The sequence below is a fragment of the Coregonus lavaretus genome, assembly GCF_964263955.1.
Source record: "Coregonus lavaretus genome assembly, chromosome: 28".
NCBI classification, from domain to species: Eukaryota; Metazoa; Chordata; class Actinopteri; order Salmoniformes; family Salmonidae; genus Coregonus; species Coregonus lavaretus.
In genome coordinates, this window is record NC_140015.1 from 37,657,328 (window position 1) to 37,677,410 (window position 20,083).

Genomic DNA, 20,083 nt, shown 5'->3' on the forward strand with positions numbered 1-20,083 from the left:
GTGTCTCAGGTGAAGAGGGTGGATCTGATCTCCATCACCTAGAACTTGACATAGATTAAGTAGATTAATCAAATCTCACATTGTTATCAATTTCTGCTCAATCTGCATGCTTTCTCAATCAGCTTTAATTGTATGTGCACTCGTAAATCAAGTTATTTCTCGAGTTGGGCTCTGGGATATAACAGCTGTTGAGTATCTGATTTTATGGTGGATTGTGGAGGAGGGGGGTTGAGAGTGTTGGAGTATGTGAGTATGTGCGTGTGTGCTTGTCTGGCATCTGTTGTGGGGGGTTGGGGATGTTGGGGGGGAGGGTATGGGATGGACCGCGGGGATTATTTGCTAGGATAATAATTGCTTGTCAATGAATTAAGTGTAATACAATGGCAAACCGGGTTATATGTTGGAATCCTACGCGTGAACTGCCGACATTATTACGCATATTAATTGATAATGACGGAAAATAGGATATGCATAATAAAAAATAAATATATATATATAGGTGAAAGCATTGGAAATGCTTTTGGCGGTTAATCTGCTTCTGTTTTATGGGTGCCACTGTGTGCTGTTTTCGATGGATGGGTCCTGGCCTCTCGGGGCCTTAGGGATACGGAGGGACGTGGGTGGGATGCTGATCACTGGGATGACGGCTCAACTTGGGATGGGGAGGGGCTTTAGCGGGGAAATTAGTGGAGAACAATTGAAGGGTTACTCCGTAGCAATGCAAATATCATGGTACAGCTATATGGACACTCAATCATTACGCTATTTTTTATTGGTAAATTTACAAACATATATAATGATAAATAGACTTGAATCTTGTATCTCATTATGGTGTATGGTGAAATAAGTATAGCCAGTTATAATTGTAATGGCTTAGCTGATAATAACAAAAGAAGAACAATATTTACATGGCTCAAAGAGAAGAAATATAATATCTATTGTATACAGGAAACTCATTCAACAATTCGAGATGAAGTAGCGTGGAAAAAAGAATGGGGGGGGGGGAAATATACTTCTCCCATGGGCAAAGAAATTCAAAAGGGGTGATGATATTAATTAATAGTAATTTCGATCCGAATGTGCAAATTGTCCAAATAGATACACAAGGTAGATGGATTATTTTAAATATGTTATTGGACCATAAACTGATATGGCTCATTAACCTTTACGGACCAAATAATGATGATCCACAATTCTTTGACAATATATATAATAGATTATCAAGCCTGCAAGCAACTCAAGACAATATTATTATGGTGGGGGATTATAATACTGTTTTAAATAGCTCAATGGACCGTAAAGGAAATCACACCACAAACAACCACCCACATGCTCTTAAGGAAATTGTGAATGTCATGGATACATTAGAACTAGTAGATATATGGAGGCTTAAATATACTGATCTAGTGAGATATACATGGCGGAGACTGAATCAAGCTAGTCGTCTTGACTTCTTTCTTATCTCATTCTCGTTGGCACCAAAAGTTTTTAAAAAAGTGTTGATAGGGGACAGAATGCGGTCGGACCATCATATAATAGGCATATACATTACTCTTACTGAATTTCCACGTGGGCGAGGATATTGGAAATTTAATCAAAGCCTATTGAATGATAATTTATTCATAATTAGAACAAATGAATTTATAACTGACTTTTTCCAACATAACATAGGTACAGCGAATCCCCTTATTGCATGGGACACCTTTAAATGTGCCTTTAGAGGCCATGCAATTCAGTACTCATCTCGAAAACAAAAGCAATTTAGGTCAAAAGAGTTTATACTAAGAAAGGAAATAGAAAATCTAACAGAACAGATAGATGGCAATACAAACTGTAACATAGAGGCTCAGAATAAATTAGAGGAAAAACAAAAAGAAATGGAGAAACTTATTCAAGAAAGATCAAGTGTAATATATTATAAAAATAAAGCAAACTGGATGGAATATGGGGAAAAATGCACAACATTCTTTTTTAATCTTCAACATAGGAATGCTACCAAAAAGAACTTAATGAAACTGGTTACAATTGACGGAGTCACCCATAATTCACCAAATGATATTTTGAAGGAAGAAACAAAGTACTTTAAGCATATGTTTTCTTTTCAGTCGCCTCCATCTCCTCCAACTGAAGCTAATTGTAGAGATTTTTTTTCTATTGATAATGTCAAATTAACAGCCACACAGAAAGACTCATGTGAAGGTGAAATTACAGAGGAGGAACTTCTGGATGCAATTAAAGACTTTAAGTCCGGGAAAACTCCAGGGTTGGATGGCATACCAGTCGAGGTATACCAAACCTTTTTTGATATACTAAGCGGACCGTTATTAGCATGTTTTAACCACTCCTATGTAAATGGTAGATTATCTGACACTCAAGAAGAAGGTCTGATCTCATTATTACTGAAACAGGATACAAGTGGAAAATATAAAGATCCAGTCCATTTACAAAATTGGAGGCCCCTTACACTTCAGTGTTGTGATGCAAAAATCCTAGCAAAATGTATAGCGCATAGAATTAAAAAGGTATTGTCGGATATTATTCATTCTAATCAGACAGGTTTTTTACATGGAAGATACATTGGAGATAATATAAGGCAAGTATTGGAAACAATAGAACACTATGGAAAATATGGGAAACCAGGCCTGCTATTCATAGCAGACTTCGAAAAGGCATTTGATAAAGTTCGACTGGGGTTTATATATAAATGCCTGGAGCGTTTCAATTTTGGAGAATCTCTTATAAAATGGGTCAAAATCATGTATAGTAACCCTAGGTGTAAAATAGTAAATAATGGCTATTTCTCAGAAAGTTTTAAACTGTCAAGAGGAGTGAAACAAGGATGTCCACTATCGGCATATCTATTTATTGTGGCCATCGAGATGTTAGATATTAAAATCAGATCCAATAATAATATCAGAGGATTAGAAATACAGGGCTTAAAAACAAAGGTGTCATTGTACGCTGATGATTCATGTTTTCTTTTAAATCCACAACTAGAATCCCTCCACAGCCTCATAGAGGATCTAGATACATTTTCTAACCTCTCTGGATTACAACCAAATTATGACAAATGTACTATATTACGTATTGGATCACTAAAAAATACAATTTTTACATTACCATGTAGTTTACCAATAAAATGGTCTGATGGTGATGTGGATATACTCGGAATACATATCCCAAAGGAAATAAATGATCTCACTTCAATACATTTTTATAGAAAGTTAGCAAAAATAGATAAGATCTTACTACCATGGAAAGGAAAATACCTGTCAATTTGTGGAAAAATCACCCTTATTAACTCTTTAGTATTATCCCAGTTTACCTATTTGCTTATGGTCTTGCCTACGCCTAGCGAACAGTTTTTTTAATTATATGAGAAAAAAAGATTCAATTTTATTTGGAACGGCAAGCCAGACAAAATTAAAAGAGCATATTTATATAATGAATATGAATTCGGAGGACAGAAATTATTACATATTAAAGCATTAGACCTATCACTAAAAGCTTCAGTCATACAAAAGTTATACTTAAATCCGAACTGGTTCTCAAGCAAATTAGTAAGATTGTCTCACCCAATGTTCAAGAAAGGCCTTTTTCCCTTTATTCAGATTACAACCTCTCACTTTCAGTTATTTGAAAAGGAAATAATCTCCCAAATGTCACTATTTCTAAAACAAGCCATAGAAAGTTGGTTGCAATTTCAATTTAATCCTCCAGAAACGACAGAACAAATAATGCAACAAATATTGTGGTTAAATTCAAATATACTAATTGACAAAAAACCTTTATTTTTTGACAGAATGTTTAAAAAAGGTATAATCTTCGTAAATGATATCATCGGTAGGACTGGTGGAGTTATGTCACACATGCAGCTAACAAAAACATATGGAAATGTCTGCTCTACCCAAAATTACAACCAAATAATTGCAGCCTTACCGCAAAAGTGGAAGAGGAAAGTGGAAGGGGGAGAAAGTAAGGAACTTGTCTGTCGGCCTTGCATTAAAGAACATAATTGGTTAAGGAAAACTGTGATAAATAAAAAAGTATATCAGTTTCACTTAAGGACCAAAGGATTGACAGCCGTCCCATATAGATTGCAAAATAGTTGGGAAGAGATCTTTGACGTACCGATCCCATGGCATAGTGTTTATGAACTGACACGCAAAACGACACCGGATTCAAAAATTTGAATCTTTCAATTTAAATTATTATATAAAATTCTTGCTACCAATAGATTGTTATTTATATGGGGGATACAATCTTCCCAGCTCTGCAGGTTATGCTGTGAAGAGACAGAATCATTAGATCATTTGTTTTGGTTCTGTCCATTTGTAGCTTGTTTTTGGACACAGGTCCAGGAATGGCTAAAGGATTGCAATATTTACCTGGAACTAACCTTGCAGATAGCATTACTGGGTGATCTGAAAAGTCATAGTCAATCAATCAATAATATAATAATACTTTTAGCAAAAATGTTTATTTTTAATTCACAATCTGTAGAAGCAATGAGAATAGAAAGGTTCAGAATTTTTGTAAAACATCACAGTACGGTTGAAATATATATGGCAAATAGAAATCCTATATGGATGGTGTTAAGAGATAGATGGGAGGTATTGAATAGAGTTGAAGGATGGGACTAATAACAAATAATAACAAAGATAGCTAATAATGTAAGCATACTGTGTCCATAATAAGTATATAGGTTGTATGTTGGGAGCTTTTGGGAAGGAGCACAGTTAGAAAGATATGCCATATAGAAGCAAACCGGATGGACACCATGAAAATGATCGGAAAGGTTGAGAGTAGAAGAAGTTCAGGAGCAAAAAAATATATATACAGTGGGGGAAAAAAGTATTTAGTCAGCCACCAATTGTGCAAGTTCTCCCACTTAAAAAGATGAGAGAGGCCTGTAATTTTCATCATAGGTACACGTCAACTATGACAGACAAAATGATTAAAAAAATTCCAGAAAATCACATTGTAGGATTTTTTATGAATTTATTTGCAAATTATGGTGGAAAATAAGTATTTGGTCAATAACAAAAGTTTCTCAATACTTTGTTATATACCCTTTGTTGGCAATGACACAGGTCAAACGTTTTCTGTAAGTCTTCACAAGGTTTTCACAAACTGTTGCTGGTACTTTGGCCCATTCCTCCATGCAGATCTCCTCTAGAGCAGTGATGTTTTGGGGCTGTCGCTGGGCAACACAGACTTTCAACTCCCTCCAAAGATTTTCTATGGGGTTGAGATCTGGAGACTGGCTAGGCCACTCCAGGACCTTGAAATGCTTCTTACGAAGCCACTCCTTCGTTGCCCGGGCGGTGTGTTTGGGATCATTGTCATGCTGAAAGACCCAGCCACGTTTCATCTTCAATGCCCTTGCTGATGGAAGGAGGTTTTCACTCAAAATCTCACGATACATGGCCCCATTCATTCTTTCCTTTACACGGATCAGTCGTCCTGGTCCCTTTGCAGAAAAACAGTCCCAAAGCATGATGTTTCCACCCCCATGCTTCACAGTAGGTGTGGTGTTCTTTGGATGCAACTCAGCATTCTTTGTCCTCCAAACACGATGAGTTGAGTTTTTACCAAAAAGTTCTATTTTGGTTTCATCTGACCATATGACATTCTCCCAATCCTCTTCTGGATCATCCAAATGCACTCTAGCAAACTTCAGACGGGCCTGGACATGTACTGGCTTAAGCAGGGGGACACGTCTGGCACTGCAGGATTTGAGTCCCTGGCGGCGTAGTGTGTTACTGATGGTAGGCTTTGTTACTTTGGTCCCAGCTCTCTGCAGGTCATTCACTAGGTCCCCCTGTGTGGTTCTGGGATTTTTGCTCACCGTTCTTGTGATAATTTTGACCCCACGGGGTGAGATCTTGCGTGGAGCCCCAGATCGAGGGAGATTATCAGTGGACTTGTATGTCTTCCATTTCCTAATAATTGCTCCCACCGTTGATTTCTTCAAACCAAGCTGCTTACCTAATGCAGATTCAGTCTTCCCAGCCTGGTGCAGGTCTACAATTTTGTTTTTTGGTGTCCTTTGACAGCTCTTTGGTCTTGGCCATAGTGGAGTTTGGAGTGTGACTGTTTGAGGTTGTGGACAGGTGTCTTTTATACTGATAACAAGTTCAAACAGGTGCCATTAATACAGGTAATGAGTGGAGGACAGAGGAGCCTCTTAAAGAAGAAGTTACAGGTCTGTGAGAGCCAGAAATCGTGCTTGTTTGTAGGTGACCAAATACTTATTTTCCACCATAATTTGCAAATAAATTCATTAAAAATCCTACAATGTGATTTTCTGGAGAAAAAACATCTCAATTTGTCTGTCATAGTTGACGTGTACCTATGATGAAAATTACAGGCCTCTCTCATCTTTTTAAGTGGGAGAACTTGCACAATTGGTGGCTGACTAAATACTTTTTTCCCCCACTGTATATATATATATATATATATATATATATATATATATATATATATATATATATATATATATATATAATAGAATTATTGTAAAATTAACTCTGTCCATAAGGTGTAGATAGTAAGTATAGACTGGAAGTAGAGGCCTGGGCATTGTTGTTCACTAATTTACTCCAAGTAGGGAAAGGATGGTGGGGTTGGAGAGTAATAAAGGGGAGTATATATATATAAAAAATAAAATAAAACATGGGGGATTGGAAGTGATGCAGACAATTACATTGATAGAAGATACAATCTATCTGCAATATTAAGCTGATCCATTCCCATAAAAAAAAAAAAAAAAAAAAAAAAAAAAGGAATGTGTAGCATTGGAGAAAGTAGTGGTATGTGTTAATTGTAGGGGTGCCCGTGGGGCTGGGATCAGAACTGTCCTGTGCGAGAGAGGCAGGTTGAGGTTTCCAGGGTTAGAGTAGTGCAGAAGTTGTCGTATGCTGAGGCAGTAAAGAAAGTAGAGGAAGATGGGTCAAGGGGGAGAGAGCCTGTGAGTAGTAGATATGTACTAGTACAGAGGGATAAGCCAAAAATGATATGTTTCAGTAAAAAATTTTTTTTGGCCATTTATAGCAATGGTTATCAACTGTAATGCAGGGATGGAACAGAAGTCGCATAAAATAGAGGTTGTGGTGGCAGCTGCAGAGAAGTATTTGGGTGTGCGAGATTTGACGTCAGAAGAGTTACAGGGTGTGTTAAGTGGTGGTATCCCATCCTTTCAGGCTGTTGGCCTGAAGTAAGACTAAATCGATTTAAATAGTGGAGTATGATATTTATTTATTATTTTTTAGTGAGTGTAGTGTTATGGTGGTTTGTAAAAATGTTTTTATTTTTTTATTACTATTTTATTTTTTAAGCAAAGTATAGTTCAAAGTACTCCAGTCTAGTATGTGGCTGTAGTGCAACATTTATTGGATGACAACCGCCGTTAAACCTCATTGAAGAAGAAGATAACCTTTTTCCAAGTGACTCTCGGGTAAAAGTAGGAGATAACAGACAACAGGATTCTTTGTGAATAGGGTGTTGAACGTTTTCTTGACTCTAATAGATCAGGTACAATCTTATCCAGGATTTGTATTAAGTAAGATAAGCCTACATCAGACGTTTATTTGTCAGAACTTAAATCGATTTTTTATATTTAATAAGAGGTTTGATTGCTCTGGTCTAGCTGTTCTTTATCTGAACGCTGTGACAAATAAAGTAACTGTAGTATACACATTTACGAAGAAAGAATAGCTTCCACGATGGATCAGGTAAGTTTGGTTTACTTTTATTAACAGTATGCCTATTGTGGTGTATAACATGTCTAGGCCTAGTTTTCATCATCTTTGATCTTCCATATCCATTCGTTCCATTTCAACAGCTGGACAAACGAAACAATGGTGGTAATTAAAACTTGGGATATTTTGTAGCCTACTAGCCTATCGCACACAGTTTGATACAAGGCAATGCGCGATGAGAAGGTGAAGTCAGAACCATGGAGAAATAGCTGCAGTAGCGGTGCGTGGGTAAAACCACCGTGGAAGCCAAACCAGGAAAAAATACATTTTACAACCTATGTGTTGTTTTCTCTATGATATCCTGTTAGTTCATATGCCTTGACACAGCCGAGACAAGAAGACAGAGTGGCAGAATACATTCAACCACACCTAACAAACAGTTACATGTCCTACAGCATGGTCAAGCAAGTTAATGTTTCTGACATTTTCGGACTACTAAACAACTATGGATTTAGAGTTACCGCAAGTCGCAAAGAAAACAGGGTCTGCCTTCACTATTCCAGCACCACTTCAACATAATCTAATCACCTATGCTTAGTCTAATACAGTGACAACTAAAAGATACCAAAAAATATTTAGTTTGATCAACCTAAGCTAAATATGATGTGTCTATCCATGGTACTGATTTCTGTGTGCGTGCAAGTAGAAAAAAAACATGTTGACTCACCCGATTTGTAGAGAAATGTAAATTCCATCCTCCTCATTCATGTTCCCTAAACGGTCTATGACTCTGTCACACTTTTAGTTTTAGTTGTCCTAGGCTACCTGGCTAAAATGCTTGCTCGTTAGCCTATAATTCATGGGCAACGATGCGCTACTCCAGCTAGTTAATTGCCACTTTTCAAAATTTTACTATTTTTGAGAAGTAACTGTGAGATACTTATCTCACTACCTATGCACTTTCAAAAAAATTAATTCTGACAATTATTATTTAGTGTTTTATTGTGTTATATTCCATTATATTATAGTCGTGGGTTTAGAATATTTTATGAGCCTATTTATCAGAAATGATTGTGTTGGATTAAAACAACACTATATTATTTTTATTTAACCTTTATTTTATCAGGGATCAGTGGCGATTTTAGCATGTAAATTGTTAAGTTGCGTCAATTCAAATCTGGTATTAGGAACAAAAGAGGTCAATACACGTCTTCTAAATAGACTAGTATTTTAATTAATGCAAAACCTTCAATGGTAAATATGAGGTTCGTATATACGGGCTCCCTGAAATACCACGCAGGGCAGACAGAGAACTAACTCATTGTTACAGGCTCTTCTTTAAATACCCTGACAGTGATAGTTCCCGCTCCTTGCTGGGCCTATCAGGGTAGAGACTGAGCGTGGTTTAGACTTACTCAGCCAATCCGTTGGCGCACAGGCTGGTCCCAGACCCTTGGCGCTCCACTGTTGCACACTGTTGCCAGGCATAAGTTCTTATCATAACAACCTGTCATGGTGAAAAGAGCCAGCTCCCCTAGACACCATTCCTACGTCCAAGGACGGTTCACAGATCACAAAGAAGCAGTATAGTCTAGTATTTGGAGACACAAATTCTTATCTCATCTTACCCCCTAAAACAGCTCCTCACATTAATCCCAGCTTGCCAGGTGAAACAACCCACATCAGCACAGTACAGACCCTCCATGCCTTAATCATTAATGCATTCCTTCCAAAATAGTCATCCCATCAATTATGAGAATAATAAATCCCCACAAAATCTTGGTGGGTCACACCCCAAAAAATATGTATGCCAGCAAAGCCACTTCACAACAATTAAACAATACATTAATTGCACTATAACGGTGACAAATGGTGCCCACAAACTGTTAGGGCCTACATAAAGCTGTCCCAACAGCAGTCCCAACATCTTACCACTGCTACACCTGGCTGTCAGCGGGGCCTTGTCTGGCAGCGAAACAGTTCATTCAGCCTTATTTACTACCTTTCTAAAAAACATAGCTGATATGGCTGACTTGCTTAAACAAATGTGGTTTCTACTGACAATTGAGATGTACAAACTATGGCATAACGGGATGACAAGCGGATAAGAAGCGATCCGTAATTTCGATTAAGACATTAATGAGCGAGCTAGGACAGACGTAGTCAATATAACTATTTGTTTAGCACTTTTGAAATATACAGCGACAGAATTCAGAACATGGGCCGTTCGTACAGTGTTCTCCATGTACACCAAGTCAGAACCGTAGGATAAATTAAGGGGGCATATAAGCTGACAATGAAAGCTCTTACAATATTAGATGATTACATTTCTCTAAGACAGGTTATAGGCTACATGTGCACCACCAAGTCAGAACAGTAGGCAAAATTTAAGAGGAGAAAATAGACCAAATTATTAGGGTGAGGCACATGGGCTACTAACAGCTTACTACACAACATACACTTAGTTTTACTTTCTTAGCTACAGTTTACAAATCTCCCTGGCATATTACATCATTTATGCAGCAGCATACAAGACATTTTAGGACTCAACTTGTTGTGCTGTGCTCACTTGAACAGGAAGGTGGAGCGGATGTCCTAAGTGGGAAAACTTTGTCATCAATGTCTGGCATTCTCTGGATTTATGGTGTTTTCAAGACAACTGGGAACTCGGAAAAACCAAGGTTGAATCATAACGACGTCAGTGATCTTCAGGTCGTAACTCTAGAAAGAGGCCCGAGTTCCGGATTTACAATTCGGAGTAGGATGACCGTTCAAAACTTTTTTTCCCCAAGTTCACAGTTGTCTCAAACTCACTGAAGTCAGATTTCGCAGTTCGAAGTTAACAATTGTTTTGAACGTGGCACAAACCATGCTTCATTGACAGCATGGCCAATGTTGAATGTTTATCATTTTAAACTTAGAAAATAGACCCTTAATCCCAGATTTGGGACCACACAGCCACTCCACTGAATAGCAGGCTAGTGATTGCTTTACAATGCTTGCAGTTAGTCAAACCACTCGTTGTTGAATTTGCGATTTCCAACTTATTGTGTAATGGCCGATGAGCACCGATACATTTTATCTATAAATTCTCTTCATTATTTCTCTTCATATGACAAGGATTAAAAAGGATTTGCCAGTAGATTGTCGACTTGATTCATGATGATGACTGCAAGGTAAGATTTTGAAAGTATGATGTTGACGATCAGTCCAATCAAAGCTACTGTAGATATAACTTGATTTGACGTCATTTTATCAGAGGCCAATGACCTTGAGCCTTCTTGGATGGGCACTTCTAATGTAACTCTATGGCAGCACCCAAGAGGCTTGAATTTTCAAGCTCTACCCTTAGTCTTGGCGGTGAGGTAGTGTCCCCATGAGTGACAGAACACTGAGCCAATCACGGCGCAACTAGAGAACATTACCAACACCTACGCTCTGTATTTTCCGCTGGCTGCCCCACCACCACAGAAAGCACTGAGCTAGGCTGAAACACCTGCCTTACTCAAAAAAGCAAAAGAGAGACCATGTTTGTATGGGCTTTATTAACTCAATTATTTTTCTTTACATTATTTTCTTTTATTATTATATTTTGCTAAAAATGTAGTCCCACCTGCCCTGAATGACTGTCCGCCACTGTCAGGGAATCATACATATAGCTTCCATAAAGAGACCATTGGAGTTGTCGAATTGACACATTTTTTAGCATATTTTTTGTTGTTGCAACATTTCTTATTCCATGTATAATTTATCACTATCACCTGCACATTTCCATTCATTAAGAACCAATGATGTGCTACCTTTTTGTAGCATTTCTGATATTGCTCATTTATTTTCAGCCAAATCTCAGAGTTTTATCTAACCTGGTCAGCAACTTAGATGCTTGGCAACAATACAGCTGCTATTAGCCAATGTTAGCTTGCTTGTCCAAAGTCCAGCAGCTAGCCTCTGTAGCTAGCTAACACAAGTCAGCTGAAAGCTAGCTAGATAGCTAATGAAAAGGCAAAGAAATGTAGCTAGCTGTAATTGTTTATGGAAGGTTTGTTACACAAATAACTTCAGCCATTTGCTACCTAGCAGACACCAACCACTGACATCAACACAAACGCTAGCTAACGATAGTTAGTTCACGTCCAAATTGCCAGTCCTACATTTTTCCACAAAACATAGTGTCCAAGATGGCGTAGCTGGGCGGTCATGTATTCTGTAGTGTCCTCGTGTAAATAGCCTGTTTTTAGTTTTTTTGTCTTTTTCGTATATAATTCTCAATCTCACTTTTCATCCTTTAACTAAATATACTTTCCTGCAACCCGCCTCACTCAATGTGGAACGGAGTTTATTATTTCTTCATACATTTTTATCCAGAACCTCTGGCTGAAACTAGTCAGCTAGCCAGGTAACTAGCTACTTGCTATTAGCCACCATTAGCGGTCTTCACCATTGTCTGTGGCCTGCACTACCTACCAGCCAGCTCAAGCTCTAGCCTGGACAATTATCGGCCAGTCTGCACAGTCTGCTATCGACCCAGAGCATATCGGATTTTCTGCCGGAATCACTGAATCACTGGACCTTAACACCGGATCATCGCAACTAGCTAGCTGCAACCGAATGGCTATTGTTGTTGTTGGCTAATCACCACTGTCCCGAAGCAAGCACCAGTTAGCCTTGAGCTAGCCTCGAGCCAGGCCCATCTCCCGGCTATCTACCTCTCTGTCAACCGGACGGGACCTCCTAGTGTTGACACGGAGCCCCGCCGATCCATCACGACTGGTCTGCCGACGTAAACGTCTGATGTGGTTTCAACAGGCTTCCCATTGCGACGACGATCACGAAGATCCATCTGCTAGCCCCGGCCCGCTAGCACACGCAATCAACAGCCGTGCCTCCTGCTCACCTGTGCTGTAGCAGCCACCGAACTGCTCCCGGACTCACCTATTGCTGTTCACTGGACCTTATGATCACTATACTGCTGATGCCTGCTGGACTGTTCCTTTATACGGTACCCCATCCTGTTTATCTGTTAAGCCTCAGCCCAAAGTTTCGTCGCCATTACCAGCTGTTGTCTTAGCTCTCTCGAATAACACCTGTGATTGCTTTATGCCTATCTCCCATGTCAATATGCCCTGCTTATTGCTGTTTCGGTTAGTTCTTATTGTACTATTTCACTGTAGAGCTCCCAGTCCCGCTCAACCTGCCACAGATAGCTCCTTTGTCCCACCCCCCCACACAAGTGGAGACCGGCTCAATCGGTGCCTCCAGTGATGCTATCTCTTTCATCGTTACCCAACGCTTAGGTTTACCTCCACTGTACTCATATCCTTCCATATCCTTGTCTGTACATAATGCCCTGAATCTATTCTACAACGCCCGGAAATCTGCCCCTTTTAATCTCTGTACCCAACGCACTAGAAGACCAGTTCTTAAAGCCTTTAGCCGTATCCTTATTCCATTCCTCCTCTGTTCCTCTGGTGATGTAGAGGTTAACCCAGGCCTTGTAACCCCCAGTATCAATCCTACTCCCCAGGCGTTGTCATTTGTTGACTTCTGTAACCGTAAAAGCCTTGGTTTCTTGCATGTTAACATCAGAAGCCTCCTTCCTAAGTTTGAGTTATTCACTGTGTTAGCACACTCCACCAACCCTGATGTTCTAGCAGTGTCTGAATCCTGACTTAGGAAGGCCACCAAAAATGGTCCAAAAAGTTTTGGGACACTGTAAAGTCCATGGAGAATAAGAGCACCTCCTCCCAGCTGCCCACTGCACTGAGGCTAGGAAACACTGTCACCACCGATAAATCTACGATAATCGAGAATTTCAACAAGCATTTTGCTACGGTTGGCCATGCTTCCCATCTGGCTACCCCCCGCTTCTCCTTCACCCAAATTCAGACAGCTCATGTTCTGAAAGAGCTACAAAATCTGGACCCCTACAAATCAGCTGGGCTAGACAATCTGGACCCGACAATCTGGACCCTTTCTAAAATTACCCGCAGAAATTGTCACAACCCCTATTACTAGCCTGCTCAACCTCTCTTTCGTATCGTCTGAGATCCCCAGAGATTGGAAAGTTGCCGCGGTCATCCCCCTCTTCAAAGGGGGTGACACTCTAGATCCAAACTGTTACAGACCTATATCCATCCTGCCCTGCCTTTCAAACATTTTTGAAAGCCAAGTTAACAAACAGATCACCGACCATTTCGAATCCCACCGTACCTTCTCCGCTATGCAATCTGGTTTCTGAGCTGGTCATGGGTGCACCTCAGCCACGCTCAAGGTCCTAAACGATATTATAACCGCGATCGATAAAAGACAGTACTGTGCAGCCATCTTCATCGACCTGGCCAAGGCTTTCGACTCTGTCAATCACTGCATTCTTATTGGCAGACTAAATAGCCTTGGTTTCTCAAATGACTGCCTCGCCTGGTTCACCAACTACTTCTCAGATAGAGTTCAATGTGTCAAATCGGAGGGCCTGTTGTCTGTACCTCTGGCAGTCTCTATGGGGGTGCCACAGGGTTCAATTCTCGGGCCGACTCTATTCTCTGTGTATATCAATGATGTCGCTCTTGTTGCTGGTGACTCTCAGATCCACCTCTATGCAGACGACACCATTTTGTATACATCTGGCCCTTCATTGGACACTGTGTTAACAAACCTCCAAACAAGCTTCAATGCCATACAACACTCCTTCCGTAGCCACCAACTGCTCTTAAACGTTAGTAAAACTAAATGCATGCTCTTCAATCGAACGCTGCTTGCACCCGCCCGCCCGACTAGAATCACTACTCTCGGGGGGTCTGACTTACCATATGTGGACAACTACAAATACCTAGGTGTCTGGTTAGACCGTAAACTCTCCTTCCAGACTCACATTAAGCATCTCCAATCCAAAGTTAAATCTAGAATCGGCTTCCTACTTCGCAACAAAGCCTCCTTCACTCATGCTGCAAACATGCCCTCATAAAACTGACTATCCTACCGATCCTTGACTTCGGCGATGTCATTTACAAAATAGCCTCCAATACTCTACTCAGCAAATTGGATGTAGTCTATCACAGTGCCATCCGTTTTGTCACCAAAGCCCCATATACTACCCACCATTGTGACCTGTACGCTGTCGTTGGCTGGCCCTCACTACATATTCGTCGCCAAACTCACTGGCTCCAGGTCATCTATAAATCACTGCTAGGCAAATCCCTGTCTTATCTTAGCTCACTGGTCACCATAGCAACACCCACCCGTAGTCTGCGCTCCAGCAGGTATATCTCACTGGTCATCCCCAAAGCCAACACCTCCTTTGGCCGCCATTCCTTCCAGTTCTCTGCTGCCAATGACTGGAACTAACTGCAAAAATCTCTGAAGCTGGAGACTCTTATCTCCCTCACTAACTTTAAGCATCAGTTGTCAGAGCAGCTTACCGATCACTGCACCTGTACACAGCCCATCTGTAATTAGCCCACCCAACTACCTCATCCCCATATTGTTATTTATTTTGCTCATTTGCACCCCAGTATCTCTATTTGCACATAATCTCTTGCACATCTAGCATTCCAGTGTTAATACTAATTGTAATTATTTTTGCACTATGGCCAATTTATTGCCTTACCTCCATAACTTACTACATTTGCACACACTAAATAGATTTTCTATTGTGTTTTTGACTGTACGTTTTGTTTATTCCATATGTAACTCTGTGTTGTTGTTGTTGTTTTTATCGCACTGCTTTGCTTTATCTTGGCCAGGTCGCAGTTGTAAATTAGAACTTGTTCTCAACTGGCTTACCTGGTTAAATAAAGGTAAAAAATTAATAAATTATTTGCTACATCAGTTCAAAACCAAATTGTCACGCTGCTACCTTTAGAATGCATGCAGTGCAATGGACTTTTGCAATGCTAGCTAGCTACTCCATAGTCCAAGCTACGGTAAGAGCTAGCCATATTTCACTGTCAGACAGGACACAACTCAAACTGTAGCTGAGAAAACAAATCAAATCAGATTTTATTGGTCGCATACACATGTAGTGCCCTCCACTAATATTGGCACCCTTGGTAATTATTGTTTATCCTCTTGGTCTTTCATTCAAAATATTCACAAAAATCAAACCTTTAATGAAATTAAAATAATTGAAGAAATATGAATTCTTATCATAAAACAAATATTTTCCTCAAATATGTGTGCCACAAATATTGGCACCCCTTCAATCAATACTTTGTGCAACCTCCCTTTGCCAAGATTACTGCTCTGAGTCTTCTCCTATAATGCGTAATAAGGTTGGAGAACACATGGCAAAGGATCTGAGACCATTCCTCCATACAGAATCTCTCCAGATCCTTCAGATTCTAAGGTCCACGCTTGTGGACTCTCCTCTTCAGCTCATCCCACAGGTTTTCTATGGGGTTTAGGTCAGGGGACTGGGATGGCCATGGCAAAACCTTGATTCTGTGGACAGTAAAGCATTTTTGTGTTGATTTGGAGGTGTGCTTTGGATCATTGTCCTGCTGGAAGATTCAACCACGGCCCAGTTTAAGCTTCCTAGCAGAGGCAGTCAGGTTTTAATGTAATATCTGCTGATACTTTATGGAGTCCATGATACCATGTATCCTAACAAGTTGTCCATGACCTTTGGAAGAAAAACAGCCCCACAACATCAAAGATCCACCACCGTACTTCACAGTGGGGATGAGGAACTTTTCAGCATGGCTATCTTTCTGTCTACGCCAAACCCACCTCTGGTGTTTGTTTCCAAAAAGCTCTATTTTGGTCTCATCTGACCATAGAACCCGGTCCCATTGAAAGTTCCTGTAACGTTTGGCAGACTGTAGGCACTTAAGTTTGTTGTTTGATGACAACAAAGTCTTTTTAATGGCAACCCTCCCAAACAACTTGTGATTATGTAGGTGGCGTCTGATCGTAGTTTTGGAGACTTTCTGACCCCAAGACCCAACTAACGTCTGCAATTCTCCAGCTGTGATCCCTGGAGATTTTTTGGCCACTTGAACCATCCTCCTCACTGTGTGTGGGGTCAATATAGACACACTTCCTTTTCCAGGCCGATTGTTAACATCTCCAGTTGCTTTAAACTTCTTAATTATTGCCCTGATAGTGGAAATGGGCATTTTTAATCTTTGAGCTTTTAGCCATTTCCTGATTTGTGCAGCTCAACAACCTTTTGTCGCACATCATTACTGTATTCTCGGTTCTTTCCCATAGTGATGGATGACTATGGGAACTTGGCCTGTGTGTCACCTCATATTTATACCCCAGTGAAATAGGAAGTCATGGCTTACCACTTAATTGTTCCTAATCACTCAGGTGAACTTAAAAACGTAAAATATGAATGGGAATATACTTCAGTTAGATTTTAGTCATAAGAATGTATAGGGCCAATAATTGTGGCACACATGTTAAGGAGAAAAATAGTTCTTTCATTTATTTCACATTTAATTTTTTTCAATCATTTTAATTCAATTAAAGGTTTGTTTTGTGTGAAAATGTTGAATGAAAGACCAAGAGGATTAACAGCAAATGCATTTTTTTCACAGCCCGTTTTGCTCATATTTACCAAGAGTGCCAATATCACAGAAGGGGACCGCCGAGCACTGAAGCGCGTAGCGCTTACAAATTGCCTCTCCTCGGTTGCAACACTCCCTACCGAGTTCCAAACTGCCTCTGGATGCAACATCAGCACAATAACTGTTCATTGGGAGTTTCAAATATGGGTTTCCATAGCTGAGCAGCCGCATACAAGCGTACGATCACTATACCATCAGCTCACCGCCATTGGACTCTGGAGCAGTGGAAACGCGTTCTCTGAAGTGATGAATCACGCTTCACCATCTGGCAGTCTGACTGACAAATCTGGATTTGGCGGATGCCAGGATAACGCTACCTGCCCCAATACATAGTGTCAACTGTAAAGTTTGGTGGATGAGTAATAACTGTCTGGGGATATTTTTCATGGTTCGGGCTAGGCCCCTTAGTTCCAGTGAAGGAAAATCTTAACGCTACAGCATACAATTACATTCTAGACGATTCTGTGCTTCCAACTTTGTGGCAACAGTTTGGGGAAAGCCTTTACCTGTTTAAGCATGACAATGCTCACATGCACAAAGCAAGGTCCATACAGAAATGGTTTGTTGCGATTGGTGTAGAAGAACTTGACTGGCCTGCACAGAGCCCTGACCTCAACCCCATTGAACACCTTTGGGATGAATTGGAACGCCGACCGCGAGCCAGGCCTAATCGCCCAACATCAGTGCCCTATGTCACTAATGCTGTTGTGGCTGAATTGAAGCAAGTCCCCGCAGCAATGTTCCAACATCTAGTGGAAAGCCTTCCCAGAAGAGTGGAGGCTGTTATAGCAGCAAAGGGGGGACCAACTCTATATTAATGCCCATGATTTTGGAATGAGATGTTCAACGAGCAGGTGTCCACATACTTTTGGTCATGTAGTGTATGTGATGGGATTGTCGTGGAAATTCTACACAGGGACACTCGAAGTCAATCTTAAATGAATCATTGTTTATTATCAGCATGCTAGAGAGGTCAAAGTCAAACTTGGATACAAAGTACCGTTCTGAAGTGAGCTCCCTCTGGGCAGTCCCGTTATATCTCTTATATACTGTTTACAGACACGTTACATAGGCATAGTTAATAGGGTTGGTTCCGGCATGTGTCTGGCACCATCTCCTATCTTAACTTATAGAACATATTCTGGGCGTTCTGCCAGATGGTCCTAAGGAGGAGGTCATTTTGCCCCCCATTCATATCTTTACCAAGCACAGGCAGGAACCAAGGATTATTTAGGACAGTAAGACTAGATTAACATTTTCAAGGCTGCTCTTCACATGATAACATTTTCCATCACAGGATGTATAGACATTATGGACAGTATGTGGATAGAATATTTAGTATATCTGTAGAATACGTAGAATTGAATAGTGTGTGTGTGTGTGTGTGTGTACAGTGCCTTGCAAAAGTATTCACCCACCTTGGCGTTTTTCCTATTTTGTTGTATTACAAACATGTCATTTAAATTGAGTTTTATTTGGATTTCATGTAATGGACATACACAAAATAGTCCAAATTGGTTTAGTGAAATGAAAAAAAGTACTTGTTTCAAAAAAATAAATAACGGATAAGCAACCAATTACCTTCAGAAGTCACATAATTAATTAAATAAAGTCCACCTGTGTGCAATCTAAGTGTCACATGATCTGTCAAATGATTACAGTAAATCTACACCTGTTCTGAAAGGCCCCAGAGTCTGTAACACCACTAAGCAAGGGGCACCACCAAGCAAGCGGCACCATGAAGACCAAGGAGCTCTCCAAACAGGTAAGGGACAAAGTTGTGGAGAAGTACAGATCAGGGTTGGGTTATAAAAAAATATCTAAAACTTTGAACATTCAACAGAGCACCATTAAATCCATTATTAAAAAATGGAAAGAATATGGCACCACAACAAACCTGCCAAGAGAGGGTCACCCACCAAAACTCATGGACCAGGCAAGGAAGGCATTAATCAGAGAGGCAACAAAGAGACCAAAGATAACCCTGAAGGAGCTGCAAAGCTCCACAGTGGAGATTGGAGTACCTGTCCATAGGACCACTTTAAGCCGTACACTCCACAGAGCTGGGCTTTACGGAAGAGTGGCCAGAAAAAAAGCCATTGCTTAAAGAAAGAAATAAGCAAACATGTTTGGTGTTCGCCAAAAGACATGTGGGAGACTCCCCAAACATATGGAAGAAGGTACTCTGGTCAGATGAGACTGAAATTTAGCATTTTGGCCATCAAGGAAAACTATATGTCTGGCGCAAACCCAACACCTCTCATCACCCCAAGAACACATTGTTTTTCATCGGCAGGGACTGGGAAACTGGTCAGAATTGTAGGAATGATGGATGGCGCTGAATACTGGGAAATTCTTGAGGGAAACCTGTTTCAGTCTTCCAGAGATTTGAGACTGGGACAGAGGTTCATCTTCCAGCAGGACAATGACCCTAAGCATACTGCTAAAGCAACACTTGAGTGGTTTAAGGGGAAACATTTAAATGTCTTGGAATGGCCTAGTCAAAGCCCAGACCTCAATCCAGTTGAGAATCTGTGGTATGACTTAAGGATTGCTGTACACCAGCGGAACCCATCCAACTTGAAGGAGCTGGAGCAGTTTTGCCTTGAAGAATGGGCAAATTTCCCAGTGGCTAGATGTGCCAAGCTTATAGAGACATACCCCAAGAGACATGGAGCTGTAATTGCTGCAAAAGTCGGCTCTACAAAGTATTGACTGACTACCACCACAGATGTCTAGCTAGCGATGCGGGAGTTAGCATTTAGAAGTCACTTCTTCTCAACCTGAAAAAGGGACAACTTTTAAATGTTG